The sequence below is a fragment of the Jaculus jaculus genome, chromosome 3 (assembly GCF_020740685.1).
Source record: "Jaculus jaculus isolate mJacJac1 chromosome 3, mJacJac1.mat.Y.cur, whole genome shotgun sequence".
Lineage (NCBI taxonomy): Eukaryota > Metazoa > Chordata > Mammalia > Rodentia > Dipodidae > Jaculus > Jaculus jaculus.
The window spans coordinates 17,064,478-17,086,585 of NC_059104.1; the positions used below are offsets into that span (position 1 = coordinate 17,064,478).

General features: G+C 44.5%; 1 non-coding gene across 1 annotated transcript; it reads right to left on the bottom strand.

The window, feature by feature from the left end:
* Positions 1-18,616: 18,616 nt before the first annotated feature.
* LOC123459670 lies at positions 18,617-18,723 on the bottom strand. Its single transcript, XR_006636428.1, has one exon. It is a non-coding gene; the product is annotated as a U6 spliceosomal RNA (small nuclear RNA).
* Between the last annotated feature and the right edge of the window lie 3,385 nt (positions 18,724-22,108).

A 22,108-nucleotide genomic window follows, 5' to 3' on the forward strand; every position in this document is an offset into this window, starting at 1 on the left:
AACCCCAGATATATCCACTTAGGTTTGATAAAGGTGCAAAAACAATCCATAGATAAAAGACAGGATTTTTTTTTTTTTTTTGAGGTAGGGTCTCCCCCTAGCCCAGGCTGACTTGGAATTCATTATGTAGTCTCAGGGTGGCCTTGAAATTACAGCAATCCTCCTACCTCTGCCTCCCAAGTACTGGGATTAAAGGCATGAGCCACCATGCCGGCTTTAAAGACAGTTTTTTCTTTTTTTTTTTTTTCTTCAACAAATTGTGCAGAGCAAATTGGACATCCATGTAGAAGAATGAAATTAGATTACTATCTCTCATCCTGCAGTGGCTAGAGGCCCTGGTGTGCACATTCTGCCTCTCTTTCTCTCTCTCCTCTTCTTGCAAATAAGTAAAAATATTATATAAATATATATAATATATATTATATAAAATATATAAATATTTATATATATATGAAAAATGCTCAATATCCTTAGCAACCAGAGAGTTGCAATTCAAAGCTACGTTGAGATTCTATCTCACCCCAGTCAGAAAGGCTATCATCAAGAAAACAAGGAAAAGAAAATGTTAGAAAGGACATGGGTAGAGAACAGAGGAGGAACACTTTTTCACTGCGGGTGGGAATGCAAACTAATGCAGCCACTTGGGAAATCAGTACTAAGTTTCTCAAGACATTCAAACTGGAGCTACTGTAAAATCCAGACACACCGCTCCTAGGCACTGTTGCATATTACTTCATGAAATCAACTTGAATCTTCATCAACAAATGGACAGATGTAGAGAATGTGAATCCATACACAGTGAAGTTTAATTTAGCCATAAAAAAAGAATGAAATTATGACAGTTGCAGGAAGAGGTGGAAACAAAATCACTATATCAAAGTCCTTTCTCTGGCAGTCTGTTTGCTATTATTCCTTAAAAGGAAGAAAAGAGTAATGAGCGACTCTTTTAATGGCACTTTCCAATTTTTATTTGCATGGAGAATTAATGTCACTTGCGTAATGGTTCGCTTGGATGGCCAGTAATGGTAATGAGAGCCTATCATCTCTACCAATGCGTGCTCATCTCCAATCTGATGGAATGGTGAAAGAAAATTCATATCCAACTTTAGATCCTTTGCCCACAGTGCACTGACCATCTACTATATACTGGGGTTCTAAAGACTAACCAAGCCAGAGCTACCCTTCACAGGGCTGATGTCATACTCAAGGAAAAATGACCAGCAAAGAGAAAATTACTGTGTGTGCCTGTGAAGTCATCATGAGCTTGCATTCTTGAATTTGAACAGCCTAACACTAAAAAATAGTCAACAAATACAACAGCACAGGATATGTACAGACATTTCTCTTGGTGTCCTTAGTCCCTATAAAATACAATACGCTCAGAAGGCATCACGGTGCTGGGAAGAAGTGACAGAGGAGTGCTCAGCACTGCAATATTGCCATCACACCTGCCAAGGCTCAGGGTCCATTGCGGAAGAGGTGGCAGAAAGAACATAAGAGCAAAAGGAAGGTTAGGACTCCTTACAACTTGCTCCTCCAGACACAAAATGGCCTGGATATTCATGACCTCACAGCCCATCATAATAGGAGGTAAAAGATCATGACATTAAAACAAAAGAGAGACTGAGTAAGGGGGGAGGGGATATGATGGAGAGTGGAGTTTCAAAGGGTAAAGTGGGGGAAGGGAGGAAATTACCATGGCGCATTGTTTAAAATCATGGAAATTGTTAATAAAAAAATTTTTTAAATTACAATACAATGATTTACATGACATTCACACTGTTTTAGGTTTTATAAGTGATCTAGAGATGATGTGAATTATATGGGAAGATATGTGCAGGTTGTAAGCAAATATGGTATTTCATATAAAGGATATGAGCAATCAAAGATTTTGGTATTTCCAGACAATTCCTCACAGATACAAAATCATGACTTTACGTCAAATTTCCTTGGGGAGTTATGAAGAAGTTTTGAATAAATAAAAAGGTGAACTTTTTGCATGTACAGATAAGTGCTGGGTTATTAATTTATCTTTAAATCTATCACAACTTCACCTAAAAGGCCAGCAGAATTTTAAAACCAATTAAGCTATGTCCAAATAATGTCTAGAAAACTAAATTTTTAGAAATATTCACAAGAAGATGGTTAAAAGAAGAGACAGGCCCCCTAAGACACTAAAATATATGACCAGGCTTCTGTAATTCATGTGATTACACAAGTTCATAGAGCAGAACAAAGTGCAGAAATAGATCCAAATGTGGTAAATTAGTATGAAATCAAGGAAGGACTCCAAAGTAGTAGGGACAAATGATCAGTTTTATATTGTCCATACACTTAGTAGATGTAATAACTATTGTGGTTTTACTGTCTGGGGCTCCAAGCTGGTGGATCCTTCTGGATTAAGGAGCTCCTATGAACACTAGCAATTTGGATCAAAAGTGGCCCCAAGCTGACCTCACATTCAAACCCTGAATACACATACATACCTCGATGCAGTTAATTGTTTTCTGCCATGGAGTCAAATGGAACTTTAAGATAGAACTTGAAAAGTACTGACATAGTCATAGTTTTCAAGGTTTCTGCATGTATGTGTTTATATGTTTGTGGGGGGATGTGAATGTGTCCACGTGTGTGTGCGGGCCAGAGGACAATGTCAGGTGTCTTTGTCAGTCACTCTCCACCTTATTTTCCGATAGGGGCGCTCATTGAACTCAGAGATCACCAATTCAGCTAGCTTACCTCTAGCCAGCATATGTTGGCGCCCTAGGTGTTGAGATTGTTGGTGAGTGCCAGTATGCCTGGCTTTTATGTGGGGTTGAGGATCTGAAAGGTCCTTATGCTGCATGGCAAACACTTTATAAAGTGACTCATCACCCTAACCCCACAAATTGCAACATATATATATATTTGTTGTTGTTTTTCGAGGTAAGGTCTCACTCTAGCCCAGGCTGACCTGGAATATTTTTATTTATTTATTTGAGAGTGACAGACAGAGAAAAAGAGGCAGATAGAGAGAGAGAGAGAGAATGGGCGTGCCAGGGCCTCCAGCCACTGCAAACGAACTCCAGACGCGTGCGCCCCCTTGTGCATCTGGCTAACGTGGGTCCTGGGGAATCGAGCCTCGAACCGGGGTCCTTAGGCTTCACAGGCAAGCGCTTAGCCACTAAGCCATCTCTCCAGCCCAAAATAAAATATTTTTTAGAAAGGTAACAGCATCTGAAAGCTCTCCTCTGACCTCTACCTGCATGCCATGGTGCATGCCTGCTACACTGACACACACATGAACATGTATGTACACACCACACGCATACACCTACATACTCACCAAAAAGAGATGTCTACTGCTAAGCCAGTACTTTGTATTGAAGCAGAACATGAGTGGGTTATGCACATGCTTAGTATTTAATTTCCACAATTAACAGATTTTAAACTCTTTGTGTAAGAGGCCAAGTGGCTTTGGAAAAAAGGAATGAGCCAGACATGGATACATTTCAAAGTCATAACAGACCTCATAAGCTCCAAACTTAGGGGACAGATATAAAATTTTCTAGGGAAATAAGCTTATTTATTTTGTATCTAATTTGTGACCAGATTGTTCAGTACATGATGAACATGGGATTTTAAGAAGTTATGTGCACATAACACAAAATGTCAGAACAAAGTTAGCTTGTCAAGATTAGATTTCATGGCCAATCTCCTATCCCCATACACCACCAGAAAAGTCCAAAAAGCTCGACTTTTAATAACCACAAAAAAAAAACCTTTATGTCTAAAAAAAATCAGTTTTATTTCAGAAATACTATGGTGATATCCAAACCAGGCAATATCAACAGATTTATGCAAAATGTATTCACCTTGATATTTATAACAAGAGAAATTATTTAATCATTTGGATATCTGGGTTCTGTTTTGAAGGTTAAAAAGATACTTATCAAAATGCTACTGCTTCAAATTTTTAAAAAGCTTCAAGTTCACCATGTGTCAGCCGTACTTGTGTATTTTGATAAAAATATTTTCTTTTCATCCTCAATTGTGTGGCATTTTCAGGGTGAATATGTTTCAGCAATACTTAAGCATCACAGACAGTAGCTGGTTGCTATCTTTTTTTTTTTTTTTTTCAAGGTAGGGTCTCACTCTAGCCTGGGCTGACCTGGAATTCACTATGGAGTCTCAGGGTGGCCTTGAACTCACGGTGATCCTCCTACCTCTGCCTCCCGAGCGCTGGGATTAAAGACGTGCGCCACCACGCCCGGCTTTGGTTACTATATTTTATCATAGCTCCCACTGACTTCTGAAGAAAATGAGTGATGGCCCCCAGAGATGGAAGATAATGAGCGAAAAACGAGAAATGTTGGGAACTAAAAGCTTTAAAAAAAATTCAGATGCACAATTCAGATGTGAACATGCTCAGTTATAATCCTGAAATTCTCATTTCCCAATACATTTGTCTTTAGGGGAACAGCTAAACCTGGAATATCTATCTTCCCATCAGAGCCATTTATACCCATCTTCCTAGGCTGATTTGTCCTCTGATTTCAATCCTTACTGAGGCTCAGTGTGATTGTCAGTGGAAATCTGACTGCATCCAAATCATGCTGCACTGGGGATGGAAAACAGCTCCATGGTTACAGACGTTTGCTGCTCAGACAGGAGAGCCTGAGAAGGTCTGAGACTCCCCGAGTTTGATTCTTCAGTACACATCTGTAACTACAGTCCTTCAGGGAGCAGAGACCAGAGAAACTGAGGCTTGCTGGAAAAAAAAAAATGATGAAAATGGCAGCTCTGGGTTAAATGAGAGATTCCTCAAGGAAACAGGTAGCTGAGAGAACAGACACCCAGGGTTCTTCTCTGGCTTCCACAGGCAGGAGCACAGGATGCGTACATGTGCATACACTACACACACATCACAACCCACACCACACATGCTACACACACACACACGCGCGCGCGCACACGCACGCGCGAGTGTGCCAAAAGCCAAAAAAAAAATCATGATAAGCCTTTTTAATATAAACAAAATGCTTATTCAAAAAGTAAAAGAGAGGTTGGAGGGATGGCTTAGTGGTTAAGGCATTTGCCTTCAAAGCCAAAGGACCCAGGTTCGATTCCCCAGGACCCACGTTAGCCAGATGCACAAGGGGACGCACGCGTCTGGAGTTCGTTTGCAGTGGCTGGAGGCCCTGGCGTGCCCATTCTCTCTCTCTGTCTCTCTCTCTCTCTTTCTCTCTCTCTCCTTCTTTCTCTGACAAATAAATAAATATAAAATACCCAAAAAATGTTTAAAACAAAGTAAAAGAGGGCTGGAGAGATGTTTTAGAGGTTAAGGCATTTTCCTGTGAAGCCAAAGGGCCCAGGTTCACTTCCCCAGGACCCACGTTAGCCAGATGCACAAGGGGGCGCACACATCTGGAGTTCGTCTGCAGTGGCTGGAGGCCCTGGTGCGCTCAACCCCCGCCCGCCATCTATTTTTCTCTGTCTCAAATACATGAATACTTTTTAAACAAAGTAAAAGAGAGAAAAAGCTAATAAATCAGTGTGTTAGTTATTATTCTTACTGCATGTGACAAAATACCTGGTAGAAGAGGCTTAGGGGAAGATTTATCTGGCCCACAGCTCTGAGGACGCAGTCCATGCAGATGGCGGGAAGGAACCGCTGCAGGACTGGGTCAGTCCAGGACAAAAGACACACTTGACCGAAGTGCGGCACATCTTGGCCAATCAGGAAGCCGAAACCTTCAGCTGGCATCAGAAGCGAATACCACCTTGCAGGTCCTCACCGTGACATGCTTCTTTTAGCCAGGCCACAGTCCCAATGGCTTTACAACATCCCGAAACTGCCAAACAATCATAGATTTTAGATTCAAACAATAATAAGCCAGCTTGATTTTTTAAAATTTATTAATTAATTAATTTATTTATTTATTTGAGAGCAACAGACACAGAGAGAAAGACAGATAGAGGGAGAGAGAGAGAATGGGCGCGCCAGGGCTTCCAGCCTCTGCAAACGAACTCCAGACGCGTGCGCCCCCTTGTGCATCTGGCTAACGTGGGACCTGGGGAACCGAGCCTCGAACCGGGGTCTTTAGGCTTCACAGGCAAGCGCTTAACCGCTGAGCCATCTCCCCAGCCCAACAGCTTGATTTTTTTTTTTTTTTAAGGGAGCTAAAAGGAACAATCAAAATTTGGACTAGGGATGGTTGGGTGACTCCCGGATGTTGAAAAAGCTAAAGGAAAATTGTGGAACAATGCTTTGGAGAAATCTGGGATAAAAATTATTTAACTTATTCTTTTAATATATTAATTTCTAGGGAAATAAAAATGATAAAAATGAGACTCAAACCTTTGTATACAGATCAGTAAACACAGAAGTAATAGACAATGTTGTCCAACAAAGATTACCCTTTTCTTTTTGACCGTTGGAGAACCTTTGTGGGATCTTTCTGTGCAATGGTGAAGACAGCGTATGGAAGAGGGGATCAAAGAGATGAGCTATTGCTGGCTTTGACAATGGAAGGAAAGAACAGCCAGCTGAAGAATGCAGGCAACCTGCAAAGTCAGGAAAATGCAAAGAAGGATTCCTTCCTACCAGGTCTTCAGAAAGGAATGCAGATCTCCAGGCCAACACTTTGAGTTTAGCCCAGTGAGACCCACCACGCGCTGCTGACCTATATATAGACTGTGTGAGATAATGAATGCTGGGCTGGACGGATGGCTCAGAAGATAAAGGCACTTGCCTGCAAAGCCTAACAACCCAGGTTCAATTCCCCAGTACCCATGTAAAACCAGATACACGGAGTGGTGCACACATCTTAAGTTCGTTTGGAGTGGCTGGTGGCCCTTGTACACCCATCCTCTCTGTTTCTCTTCTCCGTCTGTTTGCAAATAAATAAATAAAAATATTTTTAAGAAAGATCATAAATCCACGATTAAATTTTTTTGCTGTCATTCTCTACCCCTCCTTTTTTTTTGTTATTTGGCAACTTTTAGCTGTCCCAATTATTGTAATATAAAGACAAATTTAATAATATTCTGTATCCATAGTAATAATTGCATCAAGCTTAAGTGAGAGATTTTTTTCCCATATATTAGCCTTTAAATCATTAATGGACAATTGGCTATAAAGGTAGGTCTGTTAATTTTCTTTGTGTGTTCCGGATGGAATTCACCATAGCCTTACAGCTTTCTCAGAAGGTAACGTGTTATAGAGACATGGCATTTGCATGTTCCACAGTCAGAATCTGTACAGTATGTAAAGCATACAAACCTTGAGTTTAATTTTAGTTCACCACATTCAAGGATCCAAGATATCAAATATATGTGTGAACATCCAAAACATTTTCTTTGCTGTTTTCTCTCCCTGTGACCTAGTTAAAGAATGTATTGTCGATTGGCATACAATACTGCCTTTAATAGAAAACTAAATGCTGGGGCACATTTCACATAGGACTACCTGAGAATTTGCTTTGTGTCCCACTGTTATTAAAGCAAAAAGTATAATGGTCTTCACTTGAACTAATCAAATACAATAGATTATAAATTGTGTATTGTAGATAAAAGTTCACTCTGTGAGTGCACATTTTGGTAAATTATTTATTTATGTTAGCATTTTAAAGTAAAAACAAAAAAATGCATTTGACCAGGATGAATGAGGTATGTTGATCATGGCTTTGCTTTATAATTGATTATTAAAGCTGGTTTTTTCATCCTGGTATTTTTAAACGCTGCTTTGGTTTTTCTTTTTCTTCCTCTCTCTCTCTATCTCTCTCTTCTCTCTCTTTTAAATGTAAACTAGCATCCTGCATGACAGAGGTTAAATTTTGTCTGCACTTGGGTTCACTTGAGTTTACATTTGAAATGTGCATGCTTCTTTATACAGATTTCAATAAAGCTATTCAAGGCCTTAAAAAAAAAAAGAAAGATCATAAATGTGTGAAAGATCAGCCTCATAGCCTATGGTAATTTATCACGGCTCTAGTATGAAACTAATGTGTTTGCTTTTCAATTTCTGAGTGCTTTGCATTTGCTTTGGCAAATACACAACTTATTTCATAGCCATCTAGATTTCTTTTGAAGATATGGGAATCTTGAAGCAGACGTTAGTTCAAAATGGTAGAAAATGAGACATGGTGAGCCCTGGCATCCAATGGTTGGTTGGCCCATCTGTGCACGAGGTAAAGCTGGTACTTCTGGAGCAGGCTGGGCAAAGGGTAACCCAGACAGCCTCAGCCTCCAGTAGGTGTCTGCCCTTCAAAACTGTCACAGGCAGCTTCGTGCACACACGTGTGTGTGTGTGTGTGTGTGTGTGTGTGTGTGTGTGTGTTTATGGATGCACATGCCATGCATGCATGGGGAGTTCTGGCCCATCAGTGCCTTTCGCTGGCACAGGCACTTTGGCATTACAAATGCCCACACCACATTGCACCTGACTTTACATGGGTGATGGGGACTCAAACTCAGGTCAATAGCAATTGCCTTCAACAGCTGAGCCATCTCCTTGGTCCTTTTGCCTTGGCATATTTTTGAAACTGGTAATAGATTGCTTCCTTTAAGATGTTGTTTTACACCCAGGCCTTGTCTCCAGACCCTTGTTTCAGACAAGACTTGTGGTCCGTGTTCTTTTTGCTGTTTTCCCATTTATTTTCTCAAGCAGCTCTTTGTTTCTCCTTTCTCTTTGGTTTATGTTTTTGTGATAGGTCTCTCTATATAGGCCAGGGTGGCCCCAAACTCAAAGTTTTCTTGCAGTAACATCCTGAGTATTGAGACAATAGGTGTGGGCCACCACTTCTGGCTCTCTTGCTTTACATTCTGTAAAAAATTTTTTTAAAATTTTTTATTTATTTATTTGAGAGCGACAGACACAGAGAGAAAGACAGATAGAGGGAGAGAGAGAGAATGGGCGCGCCAGGGCTTCCAGCCTCTGCAAACGAACTCCAGACGCGTGCGCCCCCTTGTGCATCTGGCTAACGTGGGACCTGGGGAGCCGAGCCTCGAACCGGGGTCCTTAGGCTTCACAGGCAAGCGCTTAACTGCTAAGCCTTCTCTCCAGCCCAAATATTTTTATTTATTTATAAGCACAGAGAGGAGAGAGAGAGCGAAAGAGAGAGAGGACACACACCAGGGCCTCTAGCCTCTGCAAGCAAACTCCAGATGCATGCACTACTTTGTGCATCTGGTTTTATGTGGGTACAGGGGAACCAAATCTGGACCAACAGGCTTTGACTGAGCCACCTCCCCTGCCTCCTCTTGCTTTCTTCATAACACCATGCAACTTTTTTTTCTAAAGGCGTGTACTTCCTCCAGTCTGGCTGTGAGGTCCCCAGTCTCCTCACATTTCCTGCTTCTTGCTTGCCTCCAGAGACAAGGACATGGAGTCACTTTATTTGCAGCAGTTTCTTTCTACAGTGACAAAGAAGGAATGACTAGGTCAGCAAGTATGGGACAAGGTCTTGCCGTGTGTGATACCCACACAGTGAAATCCATGGCCCCTGAGAAGAGAACACAAAGGAAGAAATATGAAATTAGGTTTATATCGCCGGGTAAAATCTTAAGTAGCGGGGACGTCCGTGCGTCGGACAGGTGATGCCGCGTGTGTACGGGTATAAGAACTCCAGCCCTGGGTGGCTTGCTCTTTTTCCCTGGGTGGGATTGTTTCATTCTATACTAGCAGCCCTGAAAGAAAGCACAGAGGTCATTGAGTTCATCCCCCACATTCTGCCTGGGAAAGATCTAAAGCCACATGGAGGGAGACTTGTCCGCCCTTTGACTTCTCTTTCTCTGCCTTTCAATCTTTCCCCGTCAGCAGCACACCGACCACTGATCGGTGAGATTATGCAGCCTGGGGCCATTCCGTTTCCTTATTCTTATTGACCATGACAATGTCCCTCTAATGCCTTCCCTTCCTATCTAATCTTCAACACTATTAATCCATTTCTTTCATGATTAGCCTCCATTTGATTTGTCTTTTACAGATAAACTGAGTCATCAGTAGGCATTTTGCTGGCAGCCGGCCTTGTTTGTGTCCGGCCCATAGAAAAGTCCATGACTGTCTATCTTATCCTATCTCGTGCATCACAGCTTTTTTGTTGATCTAACTTTCTTATCATGTCAAGTGTTAATCTTCTTTTAGTGATTGCCAAACTAAAGTACTTGGAGGGAGAAAAAAAATGAATACACTGACCTGTCATTTCAAAGTCCTCACATTCCCAAAGTCCTTCCTGTCCCATGGACGCCCGTCAACTGAAAATGTGAAGGCCATGAACAAAACCCCTAGGCTCACAGAAGTGGTACAAGAAAGATTCTCAGGAAAAAACCTCCGAAACAAAATGGCAATCTAGACTATTTCATTCAGGGTTGTACAGGTAATAACGCCAAACATGGCACAAGAAGCTGTGACGGTGACTATTTATCAAGTGCTTATAATAAGTTAGCTGCTATGCGAATCATTTGATATAAATGTATTTAATTTAATCGCACAAGTTAAGTGAAACTGTTATATATATTCCACATAAATATATATGTATGTATGTATGTATGTATGTATGTATGTATGTAAAGTGTAAGCATGGAGCAGTTAAGCTATCTGCTCAAATCCAAAGGAAGTGAAGGGTGAGGGCAGGATTTGGTGACTTAGGTGCAGTCTGGTTTCCAACCTCTGCCAAACCACCTCTTCTAGAGGGGTTAACATGCGTCAACCTCTACCCACACCTATGGACAGAGCACCTTTGGAAGCCAAGGCTTCCACATCATGAAGACATCACAGTTCTGGTTTCCAGTTCAGTGCATAAGTCAGGCTATGAGCTCCCAAAGGTCGCCAGATGCATTTCTGTCTTGCAAAGACACGAACTTGTGTGCCCAACTGTTCTAGAACCTCCTGGTGGCTGATTCAGCAATGCTGTCTGGAACCGCCTTCGCATCTTCAGGTCCCCGTTGAAGTAAGCTGGCTAGGTCTCAGGAATTCGCAGGCCTAAGTTAGATGGGGCCCTACTCCTGGACGTGGCTATTGCATTTCCCTGGCTTTGCTGAGCGCTGGAGGCTCACTTTGCAATGGCGCCGATTGGAGCTCCACCATCTTGGGCCACTCCGGCTCATATATAACTTGTAAGGACTGTCTGTCACCTATGAAACGAAGTTGCAAAGTAAACCTGGCTTATTTTTTTTTTTTTTTTTCAATTAGAAGTAATTTCCCAACGGAATCAGGATTAACGGGAGAGGCACTTGTTTAGCCACTGGCTTACCATGGTGGATTGTTTGCAAATCAAAGCCATCGCGGAAGCTTCTGCTTAATTCTGCACTTGTAACCATCACTTCTTTGGAGATGGTTTCCAATCCTCTTCCCCATTCGTATTGCCCGCTAACAGTTGACCGATATTTACAACACGTTTTCTTCCTTATGCTATTAGAGGAACCCCCAACCACTACCTTGCCAAAGCCAGAAGCCTTAGAATTGTGCAGAGCCTTTTAACACCGAATGTCATAGGCAACCTAAAAACAGTTCCTAAAAACAGTGAGTTTGACTGGAATGGCATGCGAATTCATCTTGCGGTTGGTCCATGCTGGGCCACCCTGGCATTATCTTAGACGCTCTTCTATCTGCGTACTTTCCGTGTTCAGTGCTGCCGTCTGCTCCACAGGAGGGAATGTGTGCCTAGTACTGAAAACTAGGCCAGAAGCCCATGGCTGGGGTAAACGCAGGCGTTAGGGCAGAACCTGCTGCTGCTGTATTGCTCAATGGATGTGTTGCCAACCTGCCTTCCAACCATCTTTTTTTTAATGCCCACAGATCGATTCTGCTGTCAGCTCTGGCCAGCAAAGCTCTTCCTCTCTTTGGCAGTGGAAGGAGTCAAAGCAGGGAGATGACGCACCCCATCCAGTGCAAAAAAGTAAGTGACGGGGGAGTGCTCGGCCACTGGTGAGCCGCCATCCCCTTCGGGGCTCCAGGAGCGCTGTGGCATGTAAGAGCTGCGGCATGGGAAGGGACACTGTGGAATTCTGCCATCCAGACAAGGCAAGACTACGGCACTCACGAGCTCACAGTAGCTGTGGGAACCTGCGCACGATGGGGCCCCTCAGCATTCTGTTAGAGACAGGGGAGGGGCTTAGGAGGCTCCATGGTGACTGCTTTCTGGGGGAGCAGGAGTCATTCTCTTCTGTGGCATATCCACTGGTTAAGTGATGACAAGAACAAATACAGAATGAGGAGGATAAGGAAGGGTAAAATGGGCTACATAAGATCAAAATGTAACCTTTTACATATGAAAATAAGACAAACAAGTTGGAAAAAACTTAACCATGTCATCCTGATGCTTAATGACTTGGGCTATCTTCTTATGAACATAACCTCCAAATTTTATGTGGCACATCCTTTTGTCACAGTCTACTTGTCATTTGTTGGTTTGCTTTTGTTTTTCTCAAGGTAGGGTCTTGCTCTAGCCAAGGTTGACCTGGAATTCACTATGTAGTCTCAGGCTGGCCCTGAACTCACAGTGGCCCTTCTACCTCGGCCTCCCAACTGCTAGGATTAGAGGCGTGCACCACATCCAGCAGAGAGAGGGACGGAATGGGCACACCAGGAGCTCCAGCAGCCTCAAACGAACCCTAGATATATGTGCCACTTTGTACATCTGGCTTTATGTGGGCACTGGGGAATCAAACCCAGGTCCTAGACTTAAACAGCCAGTGCCTTAACCACTGATCCATCTTTCTGGCCCCCGGTCTAGTTTTGACTTATATTTTAGTTCATCTCCCACCATTACTCCATGCTGCTTCTTCCCATGTTTCTCCCAGGAGACAGTAACCACCCCCATCATTAGGTTCTCATTCCATCGTTGACTTACAGCATCCATGCTATTGTATCATTTTGGATGTCTTCCGCTCTCATTTCTAAAGTACATTCACTTGACAAAGGACGCGGGGGGGGGGGGGGGTCATCTCCTTTAACACCAAATCCTGAGCCACCAAGCAGAGCATTTTGGAAAGCACTCAATTTGGGCTGAGGAAATGGCTTAGTGGTTAAGGCATTTGCCTGCTAAGCCTAAGGACCCCTGTTTAATTCCCCAGGACCCACGTTAAGCCAGATGCACAAGGGGGCGCACGCGTCTGGAGTTCGTTTGCAGTGGCTGGAGGCCCTGGCGTGCCCATTCTCTCCCCCTCTCTCTCTCTCCCTCTCTCTCTCTGCTTCTACCCCCCTCAAATAAATAATAATAAAATGTATTTTGAAAAAAAAAGAAAGTACTCAAGTAATATTGCTCCAAGCTTGAGTTTGAATATGACGTGCCTCCCACAATGCCACTGATCAAATGCTCCATCCCCAGTTGGTGGTGCTATTTTGGGAGACAAAGTAAACTTTAGGAGCTGGGGCTTAGTTGGAGAAATAGAGCCCCAGTCCCTTCCCTCCTTTCTCCGGTCTCCCATGCAAATCAGAAACCCTCCTGCTACCTGCTCCTGCCTCCATGAAGTTATGCCCAAGGACCTAGAGCCAAACACTGAAGGACTGAGTGCTCTGAACCAGTGAACGGAAATGCATCTCTCCTTCTTTAAGTTACCCTTTCAGGCTTTTCAGTCCTGGTGACACAATACTCAAGAAATAAAGAAAGGTACCCACAACTCATTTCATGTTGAACCTAAAGAAAAATGCCCACACATTGATTAATCAGTAATTGAATATGTGGCAGGAGATCCAAAAAAAAAAAAAAAAAATCATGGACACTGGAGTCAGATACCTGGTTTAAAATCCTGGCATTAGATGCACAAGGTGGCGCGCTCATCTGTAGTTCGTTTGCAGTGGCTGGAGGCCCTGGTGTGCCCATTCTCTATCTTTCTCTCTCTCCAATAAATAAATAAAATATTTTTTAAAAAATACTGGCATTGAGGTATATCAGCTGCCTCTATCTGCCTCTTTCTCTCTCTCCAATAAATAAATAAAATAATTTTGTAAAAATACTGGCATTAAGGTATATCAGCTGGGTAGTTGGTGGGAAGTCAGTATCTCTCCAGCACAATTTCCCATTGTTAAAATGTGCATCATAACACATGAAATGAGATGGAGTGATGAGTCAGGTTGAGTTGTATGTATATGTCGTTCCACCTACTGTCAAGATTGTATTGTAAAAAACAAGAGTGGGGGCTGGGGAAATGGCTTAGCGGTTAAGGCATTTGCCTGTGAAGCCTAGGGATCCTGGTTCGATTCCCCAGGACCCACGTAAGCCAGCTGCAGAAGGGGGCGGGGCATGCATCTGCAGTTCGTTTGCAGTGGCTAGGAGAGGGTCGCTGGTCACTGACTTTCCGGGTGCAGGAGGAGGTGGGGGACACAGGGTGAGAGCGACGGGCAACGAACCATCTGGAAGACAGCCATGGGCAGCGCTTGGTCTCGTTTATTCAAAAGGGGAGCGGGTTTATGAACCCTTGGGAAGGGCTGAGAAAGCGCATGCGGACTGTGAGGTGATTGCACGCTAGGTCTGCGGGCTGCGATCTAGGCGGCTGGGGCGGAAGGCGGAACTTGTGAGCGCTGCGAGGGAGCGAGCAGGAGCCGTGGGCGAAGCTGCTGGCTTCAGCCACGTGCTGGGTGGGCGCAGCGGAGTTAGGACCCCAGAAGGGTCTCCTGGGCAGCTGGCCGCCAGGTCAGAACTTGGGGGAGGGGTGCAGAACCTTAGACTTTGGAATGCTCAGGGGCTTTGGAATGGGAGGAGGGCCCACTGGTCCCATTTCCTTGGGGCGAAGAGGGCCAGCTCCAGAGCCAGAGTGGGTTCCCCACGATAAGGCCGGCTGCGACACCCCCAGCCTAAGGTCCCCCGCCAGGTGCAACAGGCCAGGCCAGCTTCCTCCCAGCCCCAGCCCGGGTTCGGCAATGCCCGACAGCTAGAGGCCCTGGCTTCCCATTCTCTCTTTCCCTCCAACTGCCCCTGCCTCTTTCTCTCTCTCAAATAAATGAATAAACCATTTGAAACAAAATTTTAAAGGATAAAATACACAAGAGTGGGAGGAACGAGAGGGGAAGCGCAGTGTCTGCTGGAGAATGTTTTCTTTCTCGGAAGGCGGCGGGAACCACGGAGATGAGCCCCCCACTCGCACATTGGCGGGGCGCAGGGGAAACCACAGCGGAATTGGCGAGATGAGCCAGAGCGCGGCTTTCCCCGCGAGCCTCACAACCCGCGCCGGGATGATGGAGACAGACTCCGAGCGTACGTACCCAAGGAGAAATCCAGAAGTCGCTAAGAGTTCAACACTAGGGCTGGAGAGATGGCTTAGCGGGTAAGCGCTTGCCTGTGAAGCCTAAGGACCCTGGTTCGAGGCTCGATTCCCCAGGTCCCACGTTAGCCGGATGCACAAGGGGGCGCATGCATCTGGAGTTCGTTTGCAGAGGCTGGAAGCCCTGGCGCGCCCATTCTCTCTCTCCCTCTATCTGTCTTTCTCTCTGTGTCTGTCGCTCTCAAATAAATAAATAAATTAATTAATTAAAAAAAAATAGTTCAACACTAGAGTAGACTTAAGATACCCTCCAGACTCAGGGAACTTTGCAGAAGAGGGGCAGAAAGAGCCATAGGGTAGGAGGGATATCCAGAAGCATTGTCATGGCCCCTCACAATGACTGACAGCTGCTCTCACAACTCCTCACCCCCCTGGTGAACACCAGCAACCCCACTGAGGAGGACCCTCAGTGGAATGGGATCCGGGAGAAGGAAACTGATGGTACCAACACATGATGTGTCTGTACAAAGTTTCTTCTTAATAAAAAATCCTCTAATAAAATAAAATACTGGAAAAAAAAAGACAAGAGTGGGACAGAGCCACTCCTGGTCTAATGGTCAATTTCCAGGCTTTTCTATCCTTTTAAATCCTACTCTTGTAGTTTAACCAAATTAAATGCCCTGAAACCAATTTATTAGTTAAATGGACAGAAAATATTAAAATGACTGCAATTAAACATACTACCATTTCCCTACAAGTGGCTCCAAAGTAAAAAAAAAAAAAAAAAAAAAAAGTTGATCGAGATGTTTCCACTATAATGAAAGCATAGTAGAGCAGGATTGTGGGGGGCTGTGGGGGCAGACTGTGCATTAGCAATCAAGGGATTAAGATCTTGGGTTCTACAGCCAGATTGCCTTGGTCAAGCTGGGTAACCACAGGAATGGTTCTTAAATTCTGCCTCAATGCTACCATCTATAAAATGGGATTGATAAATTCTGCCTCAACACTGTCATCTATAAAATGGGATTGAATGGACTCACACTGTTGTCAACTTGATCAAATTAAGAAGCAAGTAGGAGCCATGCTTCCTGGGTGGATCTGTGATGTAGTTTCCAGGAAGGATGAAGGACGGAGGAAGACCTTCCCCCAGGACCCCTTTGCCTGGCTGTCCCTGCTAATTGTTAGTGTATGCATCTAATGGTTTGTTTTCATGTGTAACTTCATTAGCCTTCCAGTAAGGACTGGAGACCAGTGGCTGAGCCACCCAGCAGCATATTGGTTCTGTTCATCTAGAGAGCTCAGACCAACCTCCTCACAAAGTTGTGAAGATAAAACAAATAATGCATGTGTGGTATGTGTTAAATGCTCAATTACTATTACCTATGAACGGAATGGTGAGGTAATTTCTCATCCAATTGGGCTAGCTTTGAGCATCAAAAAGATGTGTCATCAGTCACTGTGGCAGTGAATTAAATTAAACTGGGCTCTTCTTGACCAGGTGCGTGGTGTGTCAATCAGCTCTCCACCACATTGATAAGATGTTTGATGGGACAACTTAGAGAGAGGAAAGTTCTGTTTTGTCTCACAATTCCAGAGGTTTCAGTCCATGGTCTGTGTTGTGGTTTGACTGTAAAATGTTCCCCCCGCACATGGTCATGTATTTGAACCTTTGGTCCCCAGCAAGTGTTTGGGAAGGCTGTGGAGCCAGTGGGAGGTAGAGCCTCGCTGGAGAAAGTGTGCCACTAGGGGTGGGTCTTGAGGTGTCACCGCCTGGCCCCGCTTTCTTACTGTTCCTTCTCCTGCCTTCCTACTGAAGATACAGTGTGACCAGCCACCTCCTGCGCCTACTCTTGTGGCTTCTCCGTCATGAAGGACTGTTGCCACCTCAAACTGTAAGACAAAATAACCCCATCTATGGTGGTTTGATCCAGGTGTCCCCTATAAACTTAAGTGTTCTGAATGCTAGGTTCCAAGCTGATGGGGATTTGGGAATTAACGCCTCCTGGAGACAGCGTATTGTTGGGGGCGGGCTTATGGGTGTTATAGCCAGTTCCCCCTTGCTAGTGTTTGGCACACTCTCCTGTTCCTGTTGTCTGCCTGATGTTGATGAGCGGTTGATGTCCATCCTCCCCTCATGTCATTGTTTTTCCCTGCTATCATGGAGCTTCCCCTCGCGTCTATAAGCCAAAATAACCCCCCCACACACACACAAAGCTTCTCTTGATCGGGTGATTTCTGCCAGCAATGTGAACCTGACTGCAACATCATCCTTCCCTGAGTGGCTTTTATCAGGTATGTTCTTACAGTACTGATTTAAAAAAAAAAAAAAAAAAAAAAAGATTGTGGGCTGCAGAGATGGCTTAGCAGCAAAGGGTTAGAATCTAACCTGGGTTCATTTCCCAAGTATCCATGTAAAACCAGATGCAAAACATGGCACATGAAGCTGGCGTTTGCAGCAGCTAGAGGCCCTGGCCCGCCCATTCTCTCCCCGCCCCTCCACTTGGAAATACATTTTTTTAACAAGAAGGCTCTCTTTAAAATAAAAATTACATGATGGAGAATGGAATTTCAAAGGGGAAAGTGTCACGGGGGAGGGAGAGAATTACCATGGGATATTTTTTTTTTATAATCATGGATAATGTTAATAAAAATTTAAAAATTAAAAATAAATAAATAAATAAAAATTACCTGTCAACTTCTCGTTGCTGAGACAAAATAGCTGACAAAAGTCAGTTTAAGGGAGGAAGAGTTTATTTCAGCTTACAGTTGCAGACCCGTCATGGCCGGGAAGGCACGGTGGCAGCACTGGTCACATCCAGGCCATCAGTGAGGAGGTGCAGCCGAGTGATGACCATCGCTGCTCAGCTGCCTTTTTTGTTTCTACACAGACACCCAGCCTGCAGAATGGTACCACCCACAGTTATGGTGGGTCTTCCCCCCCTTCAGTAGCCTAATCTAGAAAAGCTCTAAGAGACATGCCAAGAGATTCATTTCCACAGTGACTATAAAGCCTGTCAAGTTGACAACCAGAGATTAACCATCCACAGTCACTGAGACGGAAATTTTATATCAAGAACATTGCTAAGATAAACCTGATCACATCAATGTGCGGCCTTTGGAACTGGGTGTGCAAGGAGGGATTCGGGACGTAGGGCTAGAAAAGGCCTACGACACTGCAAGCAGAACTTAATGGGCCATCCTGGTGGGAATTTAGAAGTCAGGTATTTGGTCACAGTTATGAGAAAAGTGCCAGCAGGCTCCATTGTTGGTTTTTTTGTAATTTTTTTTTTCTTTTTCTGAGGTAGGGTCTCACTCTAGCCCAGGCTGACCTGGAATTCACTAGGTAGTCTCAGAGTGGCCTCAAACTCACAGTGATCTTCCTACCTCTGCCTCCTGAGTGCTGGGATTAAATGCGTGTGCCACCACGCCTAGCTACAATATGAAACGCGTCACGAATTTGGGTGTCATCCTTGCACAGGGGCCACGCTCATCTTCTCTATATCGTTCCAATTTTAGCATAGGTGCTGGTGAAGTGAGCACGCTCCATTGTTTTTTTTTTTTAATTTTTTATTTATTTATTTGAGAGCGACAGACACAGGGAGAAAGACAGATAGAGGGAGAGAGAGAGAATGGGCGCGCCAGGGCTTCCAGCCTCTGCAAACGAACTCCAGATGCGTGCGCCCCCTTGTGCATCTGGCTAACGTGGGACCTGGGGAACCGAGCCTCGAACTGGGGTCCTTAGGCTTCACAGGCAAGCGCTTAACCGCTAAGCCATCTCTCCAGCCCTCCATTGTTTTTAAGACCATGGGAAGGAAGCATGATGGTGGGAAGGGTGGGTGGGCAGAGCGGAGCTGCCGACCTCGAGAGAAAGCTGACATCATCCCAGTGTATCCTCAGTGGCAGCATGTGGACCGACAGACCAGCTCTACATGAAGTTCAGAATTCAGACACAATTCCTCTTGTCGCTGTGACTCCCCACCAAGAATCTCCAAGCATTGGTCAAAGGGAAATACTGAACATGCTTTTTCCACTCTTGAGCCTCAAGCAGAAATGTCAAGGTTCAGTTAGGAGGGCTTGAATCAACTACCTCACTTCACGTGGCCAGCCCCACCAAATAAACCACAACCTCCGCATCAGTCCTAGTCCACAGGGCATGTTTATTATCTAACTTTTTAAACTGGAGTATAGCCTGTGGTATGTTTAAAAAAAAAACAAAACAAAAACTCCGATGATGGGAAACTAAATATAGAGGGAAATTCCCAACCACAGGCTGAAACTCGCTTCACCTAATTTTATCCAACTTGCAATACTGCATAAGGACGCCATGAAGATCAGCAGCAGTGCCTTGTTTTTTTTTTTTTTAATTATTTTACTTATTAATATCTTTGCAAAAAGAGAGAGAAAGATGTGGGTGAACACAAGCTATAGCAACCAACTTTGCATATAGCCCCACTTTGCATCTGACTTTTACGTGGGTAACGGGGAATCAAACTCTGGCCTTCAGGTCTTGTAAGCAAGCGTCTTAACCACTGAGCCATCTCCAGCCCTGTCCTTTGTTCTTATTTAGAAAGTGTCAACAGTGTGTTTAGCACTGTACTGGGAAGGATGCAAAAAGTGGCCCCTGAGGGAGCTGTCGATGTGGTTGGAAGCATAGAGGGCACTTTTGTAAAACATCAAGTGAGACCACGTACATCCAGGCAGGGAACTCAGAGGGAGAGAGGCAAGTCAGGACCTAAGCTTCGGTGAAGCAGGTTCTGGGCAGAGACGTCAAGGCAACTGGAATTCGGAGGGCTGGAAAAGAGATGGGAAGCCCTAAGCAGATGATGTGGGGACACAAGATAAGATGGGGCTCGGAGTTAAGGCTGGAACAGAACTTGACATCCACGATTTAAATAAAGCTCCACTCTAGGTCAGGGACTTTTAGGAACTTTCAGGAACTAAAGGGATTGGGTAACAAGGAAAACAGCTGAGGGGGGGCCGGTCTGTGGCACCCCTGTTGGTGAACCCAGTGGTTAGCAAGCGAGTCTGTCTTTCCCATTGTCCAGGATTTCAAGGTTTTTTAAACAGACAGCAATGTGGGTTGAAATTATGAGCACAGTGACTCATTTACTAGCCTGTTGAGGAAGGACAGTGGGGGGAAGTGGCTTTTAAACTAAGCACAAGTTTGCTGTCCAGTAATGTCCTGGCACGTGTGAAATGAGTGAGAAACATACCTCAAAATGTAACATTAAAAATGACACATCCATTGGTTTCCCCATGGAAGGGGGAAAAAAAAAAGCCTTCTTGGAAGAGCAGCTCTTGAATCTGGCAAAGAAACGTGGTGAGTTTCTGCAATGTACTCTCAAGTAGCACTCAGACATTGACTGCTTGGCTCCCTCCGTCAACCACATATTATTGCTTAATTAAAGCGCTGCTTTTAATAGATCAATAGACTTTCTTTTAGGAGCTGCCACAATAACACCTATACTTTTATTCCAAGTGGTAAAAGGGAGTCAGGAGGGATGACACATTCCAGCTCAATAAAGTTTGAGCTCACAATGTGCATGATCCGACATGCCATTTTGTGTCTTGCTGCTGTTTGAAACAGAAAGCAAAAATCCCAGCCAATTCAAACCGATGACCTGGCTCTTGTCTCTGGAGTGGGTGGGGGTTCACATGAGGCCATTTCATGCAACTCCCGAACAGTGCAAACCCCCAAATTTTGGGGCTTTCCTGGGTCATAGCCAAGAGGCTTGGCAGGTGCCCAGCCAGGGCATACAAAGGTGGCACAAAAGGAGGGCTAAGGTTTCCTGTGCTTTTGCGGTCTCCGAAGACCTTGGATCCGCCATACTAACTCTCTCCTTTTCTGACTTTCTGTTCTTCTCTTTCTTGGCAAATTCATCTCACCTTAAAAGAGGGCTCCTTCACTTTCTATTGGCACACACGAACCCCTTTGGAAATTCGGTGCAAACTGTGGCCATGAGCATAAACCCAAAAGCTTACAGAAAGTTTTGGAAGATGGGAAAATCTTCTGAACCTTTATGTAGACCCCAAATTGAGATCCTTCCAAGCTTTTCTGCAGTGAACAAGGAGGGGGTGGGGGAATGCCAGGCATTTAAAGATACTCTAAGGAGGCTCTTGCATCTGCAAAGCATGTTGTGACCAATAGATTATACAGTCCTGACTGATCAACGAGGCAACCTCCATGCCTCTCCTCCATGTCTCCTGACTGGTATGTTGAAAGACTTTGGTTTTTTTGTTTGTTTGTTTGGTTGGTTTTTTGTTTTTTTTTTTTAACAATTCATCTCTGGTTGAACCCCCAAGCAAGCCCACAAGAAAGGCAAGTTTATAATCCTAACATCCTGTGTCCCGTACCTACATGACCTTAAAAGGCTACTGTCCCTTCCCGGTTATCAATGGGAAATCTGCAAGCAGACTGTTTCACAGGGAAAGGAGGGGCCCGGGGCACAACCCTCGGTGACGTCATCACTGCATAGGGTGAGCTGGCTCCAGTGACTCAGCCTGAGCCAGGCGGCCCTGGCTATTCAGTGAAATAAACTAGGTTCCAGGGACACCCGCCTCACCCAGGGAGACAGCAACACCATACAGCTCAGCGCGTGCCCTGCCCAGCAGCCACACAGGCCTGGGGTTACTCATGGTTCATCTCGGGCCACCGTTCTCTCTCTCTCTCTTTTCTGAGTGTGTATGTATGTGTTTGTGGGTACCTGTGAGAGGGTGTGCATGCACATGTGGGTATGAGTGTGGATGTTAGAAGTTAACCTCATGTAAAAACCTTCCTTAATTACTACTACTACTACTACTACTACTACTACTATTATTATTATTATTATTATTTTGAGACAGGGTCTCTCATGGAACCCATATTATTATTGTGCTAGAGCAGCTGTTCTCAGCAAGTCCCAAGGATTCTCCTGTTTCCACCTTC